Raw genomic sequence first — 8,591 nt, 5'->3', positions numbered from 1 at the left:
AGACAAATTCATAATACCATTTCGACAGTTAATGATCGCATTGGATGTAGCTAAAAACGGGCGACCTAAAATCACTGGTATTTGGTTCTCTGGGTCAGGGACAGGTTGGGTATCTAGGATAACAAAATCCACTGGATAAATAAACTTGTCAACCTCTATGAGAACATCCTCGATCACACCACGAGGAATTTTAACGGACCTATCAGCTAACTGAAGTGTCATCTGGGTAGGTTTCATCTCACCAAGTCCTAGATTAAGGTACAGATGGTATGGCAGTAAGTTCACACTGGCTCCTAAGTCAAGCAATGCTTTCTCAACACGGTACTTACCTATTGTACAAGCAATGGTAGGGGACCCTGGGTCTTTATACTTAGGAGTAGTGGTATTCTGGATAATAGAACTCACATGACTATATATGAAGGCTTTCTTCTGGACACTGAGCTTACGCTTTCGCGTACATAAGTCCTTAAGGAACTTGGCATAAGAGGGAATCTGTCTAATTGCATCTAATAATGGAAGGTTGATATTAACCTGCTTAAAAACCTCCAATATATCATTAAAGTTGGACTCCCTCCTAGTCGGAACTAGAAGTTGTGGGAATGGGGCTCTGGGAACAAAATCAGACTCAACATGACCCTCATTGGTCTCTTTAGAGACTCTATCAGTCTCTTCATTCTCTGGTTCAGACGGGTGAATTACAACATGTTCACTTTCAGGTATGTCGACCTTATTATCAACTTTCCTTCCACTCCTAAGGGTCGTAACAGAGTTAACATGACTGTACGATTTCTCTCCTCTAGGGTTAGGATCAGTATGACTAGGGAACCTTCCTTCCTCTCTCTAATTAATATACTTAGCTATTTGGCCGACTTGAAGTTCTAATTTAGCAAAAGACTGGGAACTATTCTTAAAATTCTGTTTGGTTTCCTCTTGAAAATTACCCTGGCTTTTTACTAACATTTCCTGGCTTTGTGATAGCATTTCCTGGCTCTTCCTTAATATACTAAGGGTTTCCCCTAAGCTAGTTATTCTATTCTCAGATGCGTTCTGGGTCTGTCCCGAAGGGTTCTTAGTATAACCAAAACCTGGGGGAGGGTGAGAATTACTAGACTGGCCTTGATTCTGGCCCTTAGACCAAGAGAAATTAGGATGGTTTCTCCAACCAGGGTTGTAGGTCTCTGAGTAGGGGTCAAACTTCTGACGGTTCTCAAACCTAGCATTGTTACAGACAGCATGAGCTTGCTCTTCACTAACTTGACCTTCCCAAAATGAGTTATCGGGCTCTATTCCACAACTAGAGATTTGAGAGGCTCTATTAGGTTCAACAAGGGACTTATTTTTAGGTTGACCCATTCCAACGCTTCTAACCTTCTAGATAAAGCATCAAACTTAGCATCAGATGCAAAACTCGTATCTACCATATTGGTGCTACTTTTATTGACCAAGAGTCTTTTAGGGGGTTCAACACAAGATTCCCACTGTTGGTATTTTTCAGCGATAACTTCTAAGAAGGTAAAAGCATCATCAGCATTTTTACTAGTGAACTCACCAGCGCACATAGACTCAACCATGGCTTTGGTCGAATAGTCTAAACCATCATAAATAATTTGTACTAGTTTCATCTTATCAAATCCATGATGAGGACACTGAGATAGGAGATCATTGAATCTCTCTAAAAATATATAAAGAGACTCTCCCTATTTTTGCACACTAGCACTAATTTTCTTCCTAACAGTTGCAGTTTTATGCTTAGGGTAGAACTTCATATAGAAGGCAGCGATAAGTTCCTGCCATGTTTCTATGGATTCAGATGGTAGGTTGTTCATCCAGGTCTTGGCTTTATCTCTCAAGGAAAAGGGAAACATCTTAAGTTTCAAGACTTCATCAGTAAGGTCTTTTATTCTAATTGTCCCGCAAATTTCCTCAAAGTCCCTAATATGGAAATAAGGGTTCTCAGTACTCCACTTCGAACCTGCAAATCAAAGACAAAAAGAAACGTAAAAAGGAAAAAAATAATAAACCTAAAAAAAAAAAAAATTCTACCTAAGCACGGGTCCGCGTCGGCGGCGCCAAAATTTTTTTGTATTTTCAAAAGTTGTTGTAGATTGTGGTAAAAGGGGTTCTTTTCGAACTTGTGAAGGTAACTCTTTTTTTTTTAGATTTAATAAAAATAAAGCAAATTAATTTTCAAAGAGTGATGTCAAGATTTAAAATGGACTAAGGCTCCGGATTCACTATTACTTCAAGTTGATTGGTTACAAAAATATTTCATAATTATTATCTAGCTCTTTTTCCATTAAATCACTTATTAATCTATAAGGTGTCCAAATATTAAATTGTAATCCTTAAGCATGATTTATCAAAGAATTAATTCTAAGCATGAAACATCAAACTGATTCACAACTAATTAAGAAAACCATTTTTATCTCTTTTTTATTGATCCAAGTGAATTAAATAAAATAAATAATTAAGAAATTATAAAAAGAATTTACCAATCAAACATGAGTGAATAGCTCCTTCGTCGCCTCAGTCACCAGGTATTTTAGCCGCTCATCATGTTGGAAAACCTCTCAAAATATTTCATTGATGCTCAAAAGTGTTTTACAATGAAGAGAAAGACAAGAAAATGATACAAAACAGGATTCTGCGACCCACAGAAGGCGTCCAGAGTCAACGACAAAGCTGAAGTGCTGTTGTCGTTGGGAAACTACGACCGACGATGACAGTCGATGTCACTATTGATAAACAACTGTCCTTGTGGGTATTATGTTCTTCGTGTTCTTCCTTGCACCAGCAGCAAGCTTCTCTTCTCTGCGTGATTTTCTTTTGATTCTCTCGACTCCTAAACTTTCCCCAAGACTCTCTAAACTTGCTAGCTTCAATTGTACGTGTATTTATAGTGAATTGAGGCCAAAAATCCGACCATTGATTGCGTATATACTCTCTTTAATTCGATTATTCCTTGCTGCCAAAAATAACGATAATTTCCATTTTTAAGCCCATGCACGCGTTAGATTTGATCCTGCACGCTCTAGTTAGCCTTATCCACTTCTCAGCACTCTTCCAACGCTATTAGAACTCCTCCATGCACACAAGAACTTCAATTTTGCTCGTGTTACAGTACATGTGCTCTGTTATGGATGTGTGAATCATCACGCGTTTTCCAGCCAATTCCGATCGAACCCACTGCCCAAAATGTGTTCCTTAACCTATATCACATCTCTCTATCAAATTTCAGCCATTGAATCGACCCGTAACCCCTTCATTTTTGTGATCAAACTTCTGCCAGTTGAGAATTTAATTTCCCGCCAAAAAACGAATTTGAATGTTGAAGATGATATGCCCCTATCCTGAACTGGGGTGCGAATAGCAGATGCCTTGGGGGTGACCTGGGGGTGCCCCTTAGTAATTAGGTTACCCCTTATCCAAAAGCGAGAGTCCGAATAACACTTGTCCTCCGGGTGCCAAAATCAACTTTTCGAGCCGAATTTTCCAAAAATGTTTATTTCCTAAAAGTACATAAAAACACAATATTAGTACAAAAATAGAGTTCCAACAATACGGACATTGAGGACAAATTAGACACAAAAATGCGTCTATCAGCGACCTTACTTTTACAAGAAAAGAAGGATTTCTTTGGACATTAACAAATTACATGAAACATGAATTTGTATCCAGAAATCTCAATTAAATTAACCACAAGAGAACCCGTGATTAATTTAATCGGAAATGCCCAACATAAGAAAACTTACGGAGCTGCACAATACTTTCATATAGAAGTGGATCAGGGAAAGATCAATACCGCGGAATATTCAAAGATTCATTATATTTTTCATCAATATTTGCATAAAGACATATAATAGAATTGATCTTTGCGACCAAAAGTTCATCCTATCTTCCATCAATATTTGCATAATGACACAATAGGCTTAACTTTTGACATATATTGGACAATCATAGTTCACAGACGCAACACACATATCCCATAACAATTGTTGCAATATATAAACCAATAAAGATTAGTACTGCAAAATCATCTTCCAAAATATTTTTAGAATTTAAATAAATAAATCTAAAAACATTGCAAGATGAAAACCGTTGGCAATAGCTATGTGTACTCACAATAATTGCTATTCCAAACCCTAGTTATCCTTTTTAAAACACAAGAATAAATTATCATAAGAAGTTTCCTAGACATTAAGACCTCTGAAAAATTCTTTATCGTCCCCGAACTCCTTGTCGTCAACAGCCATTGGAACAAAAGGTTCGGAGTCAATTCCAACAAACCTTCTTGACTGATGACGAACCATGGCCTTCTGAATTTCAAGAGTCCTAAAAACAATAGCCTTTATATGCAATATCTCCTTTCTTGTTTCCTTCAACTCTTCGAGAACACCAGAAAACTTCTCAAGATTTGAAAGGACAACCCTTGGTTTCCTCACATTCCTCCTTTTTATTTTCAAGGAAGAGGGTACCGGAGATATATCTTTGTTCTTCATGATTGATGGCTTAACAATCATATTAACCTATTTTCCTTCAGAAGTCACAAAGCTTGGAGTCTCCATATAAATATGGGTTTGTGAGAGAAATTTACAAAGGAATCTCTACAAAGTAAACTTGTGATAAAAGAGATTTTCAGGGAAGAAAAAAGGAATGTAGTGTTACAGAACCTTTTTACAAAGTAAGAAGATTCACGAATGCACAACTCTCAACCCTAAAAAAGGCAGATTTGTCGATTTTACCCATCTTTTAATGATCAAACATGGAACCTCTTTTCAATACCAATCTAGGATATGAAAAGATCGACCGAAATCAAAAAGAAAAGAAAAACAAACATTTCTTTTTCTTTTTCTTTTTCTTAAAGCCTGTGAGTGCTTAACTTTTTTCTCTTTGGAAGCAGGCACTTGAGACAAGATGCACAGCCAACACAATCAAGCTGTGTTGGGGTGAACAATAATTTGTCCACCATGAACTTTTTGGAAAGAGTTCATAAAAACCTCTTCCACAGAATGTTTAAACCTTGTTCTCTTCCGGAGAGGTCTAATTAGTTCTTTAGAAATTAACTTTTTCGGAGAGGAATTGAGTTTACATACCTCAGACGACTTCTGAACAAGTTTAAGCTTGTTTTCTAAACAATTTGCTCTCTATTGAAGTTTGTTGACATATCTTACTTTATGCTTATACTTGAAACAACTAGAGAGTCCATGATCCTTAATAGTACAATAAGGACATGTCAACGTGGAGGATAGTTCAGACACCATAGCGCAGAAAGCTGTTAGACAAAATATGGTACCTGAAACATTAGAAATAGGATTTCCAGCAAATAAAGAAAAATCCATTTTATCCTCCAAAATAGCTGAAGAAGTTTCTCTGGGAAAAATGTCAAGATTGATATAAGTATTGCTACAATTATCAAAATCAATATTTTCACAGAGGAGTGCAACACTTGATTTTTTTCTCTTCATTAGAGTCATAGTGATCAAACGTTTCATCAAGGGTTGCAGCAAGACCTTTGTTTCCAGTGTATTTTCTACGATTCGGACACTCATTTGCAAAATAACCAAAACCTTTACACTTGAAGCACTGTGGCATATCCTCGTCATCAGTATCCCTATTTTTAGGAGGAACATGATTATGAGGTTTAACTGATGACTTAGGTTTATCTCTGGCAAACCGTTTACTTCTCTTACAAAGAAGATCTCCAAACTGTCTTGTGATCAAATAGACTGACTTGTCAAGATCTTCATCTGATGAATCAGTCTCAGTAGGATCATCTTCAGAGATGCCAACACTTTTACTTTTATGAAGTAATTTAGTGTTCTTTTGTGCTTTGAAAGTAATATCCTTTCCAGATTTGCATACATGCTCATGATCAAAGATCTCTAACTTCCCAACAAGAGTATTTCTGGAAAGAGTTTCAAGGTTATTTCCTTCAATGATGGCACATTTCTTAGAATCATATCTAAATGGCAATGATCTGAGAATCATCACAATGTCCTTTTCAGGAATAGTCTTACTCAACGCAAAAGATGCATTGACAATTTCATACACTTTGTCACTAAACTCATCAAATGAATCTTCATCTGCCATACGAAGGTTTTCCCAATCCGAATTTAGGTTTTGAAGCCTAGCTTATTTTTCACAGGTATTCCCTTCAAATACGGTTTCTAAGATATCCCACGCATCTTTAGACCGAGTGCACGTAGTCACATGGTGCTGAAGATCTGGGGTAATGTCATGGATGATTGCATTCAATCCGTCATAATTTTGCTTAGTGGCAAGAATCTCGACAACATCATAATCACTGATATCCTTTGGAGCAGTTACATCGCCTTCTGTAACAACCGTAGGATTATAGCCATTAACAACATAAACCCCATGATTGAAAATCACGCCCTTGTAGAAAGGCACGCATAACAATTTTCCACCATAAATAATTCGAGACATCGAAGACTGGCGGTATGTTTATAGAGATAACACTTCTCTCTACATAGTTAGATCGCTATAAACACAGACTTATGAGGTCTTAAACGTGTTTGCCTGCTCTGATACCAGTTGAAAAAGCGGGGGTCTAACAAACACACCCAATATTTCGCTTAGTAATCTGTATGGAAAAACTCCAATATAATTTCAAAAGAATCAACTAGACAGTCAGACTCAATCTTAAGAAAAGTATATCCAAGAGTTGTATCTCAATTTCTCAATTCAATCTGCAATCAAACAAATAGAAATTTGTGAGCCTGATTGAATATAAGAAATAACTTGGACGGTATCAAAGTTGAAGACCCAAAACTAAGAGTTGCTACGACCCAAAGTTGAAGACTTTATAAACCAAATCTATCAAACACATAAAAGTCTATTGAATATATAAATCTATCTCCCACATATATACCTATGAGTTTTGTTCCGTCTATTGATAAATAAAGGTGAACAGGAACCAATTGATACACCAGACTTATATTCTTGGAAAAAAACTTGGTAATTTCAATCACCTCACAATAATCTTAATCGAATGGTAGCGAAACAAGATATTGTGGAATCACAAACGATGAGACGAAGATGTTTGTGACTAGTTTTTATCTTGCCTATCGGAGATTAAAAAACGAGCAAATCTTAGAGAAGATATGTGAAAGACTAAAATTTCTCTTCGGGTTTAACTAAACCCGTTAGTCAAACTCTGCCCTAAGAGTGCTTAAGACTGACATGTTTTCTAAACATTTTCAGGTGACCTCAAGATTTAAAGTTCATTCTCTGTTAGAAAAAAAAAATCTGCCTTAATCAAAAACCATTGGGTGCCTAATAGCTAACCATGCAGCTGTCCACGTTTCAATGCACGTGTCGATCATTGGACCTGTCAGTGTAAATGAGTAATTTTTGTATGTTAGAAAAGAAAAAAAAACTTAAATATTAGGGGATTTCTTGTTATTCACGATCCAGTTATCTCGTTTCTCTCCTGCAAATCGAAACCGAAAGAATTCAAAATCCTTCTTCCAGAAATTATTAGATTTGCTAGATGAATCACGTTACAATGGTATTGTTGTCGTGTATTCTGGAGTTTGGAACAACGAACAGGTAGGAGAAACTTCTTCTTCTAAATTTTAGGTTTTGATTTCACCATGCCATGGATCCCTATTCACAAGTGAATTTATTCTTTGATTGAACAAGGGGTAGTTTGTCATAATCTTGATGTTGTGTTTTATTAATTTGAGTTTTGATTTGTTGGAATTCCTTGGAAATTTTGCTTGCATAAACCTAACTTAAATTTCGAAGTTCGTTTTTCTGAAAAATAAAAACGTATGCACTGTTTGAACTGTAAAGTGAAATTCAGCCGTTGGATGTTTGTGATTTTTGGATATGTTACTGTTAGATATATCAGAAAAACTCGTTGACATTTTCAGGATGATCGGACATGGGAAGTATCCTAAACTTCTGAATTACAGAGAACTATACTACAGAATTTTCTTAACTTGACAGAGTTTTGAGATTTAAATTGGGGTACTTGGAGTGCATGGATTTATTTGATTCTATGATATGAGGAACCCATTTTTGTGATGATTAATTTGTAAAAAATCCAAAACAAATGAATCATGGTAAGTATTCCAAGTAGAGACTCTCTACAGCTATGCCTTTAAGAAATTTTGGTATCATTTGAGAATGTAAATCAGTTCTAACTTGATGTTCAGCTGTTACTTCGTTTCAAAATTTATGAATACTATCCTTGTTATAGTGTTATCCTGTATGGAATTCAGCCATTCGCCAGGGGTTCATCTATCTTTACATTTTAAGTCGGATATAAAATGTTTTTGGTGTTCGTAGAGGTGTTTACGGTGACTTCAGATTTGTAAGTGAGTCTACTGCGTAAATGAAATGGTTGCTAAGATAACGAGATGCAGGGAATGCAAAATTTATGTTAACAGTAGCAATGGTTTTGTGGTTACTTCCCTAAGAGTAGTTGATTAGATAGTTGTGGGATCTTCCTCTAAATTTTTAATCTTGTTTTAACTAGATAAAATTCCTTAATTATTGAAATGGTTATGTATGCGTCCAACGGATGGTCTTGACATTGGTTTGTGCTACTTACATAGATTTGA

The 8,591-nt window shown here is 36.1% G+C and overlaps 1 long non-coding RNA gene across 1 annotated transcript; it reads left to right on the top strand.

The window, feature by feature from the left end:
* The first annotated feature begins 7,421 nt into the window (after positions 1-7,421).
* Positions 7,422-8,248, top strand: LOC113278463. The gene is made up of 2 exons (XR_003325529.1): positions 7,422-7,572; positions 7,899-8,248. It is a non-coding gene; the product is annotated as an uncharacterized LOC113278463 (long non-coding RNA).
* Positions 8,249-8,591: the final 343 nt, after the last annotated feature.

This window comes from Papaver somniferum, chromosome 5 (assembly GCF_003573695.1).
Source record: "Papaver somniferum cultivar HN1 chromosome 5, ASM357369v1, whole genome shotgun sequence".
Taxonomy (NCBI): Eukaryota; Viridiplantae; Streptophyta; class Magnoliopsida; order Ranunculales; family Papaveraceae; genus Papaver; species Papaver somniferum.
Note: the sequence above shows the minus strand (reverse complement) of the source record. Positions and strands in the feature narration are given on the sequence as shown.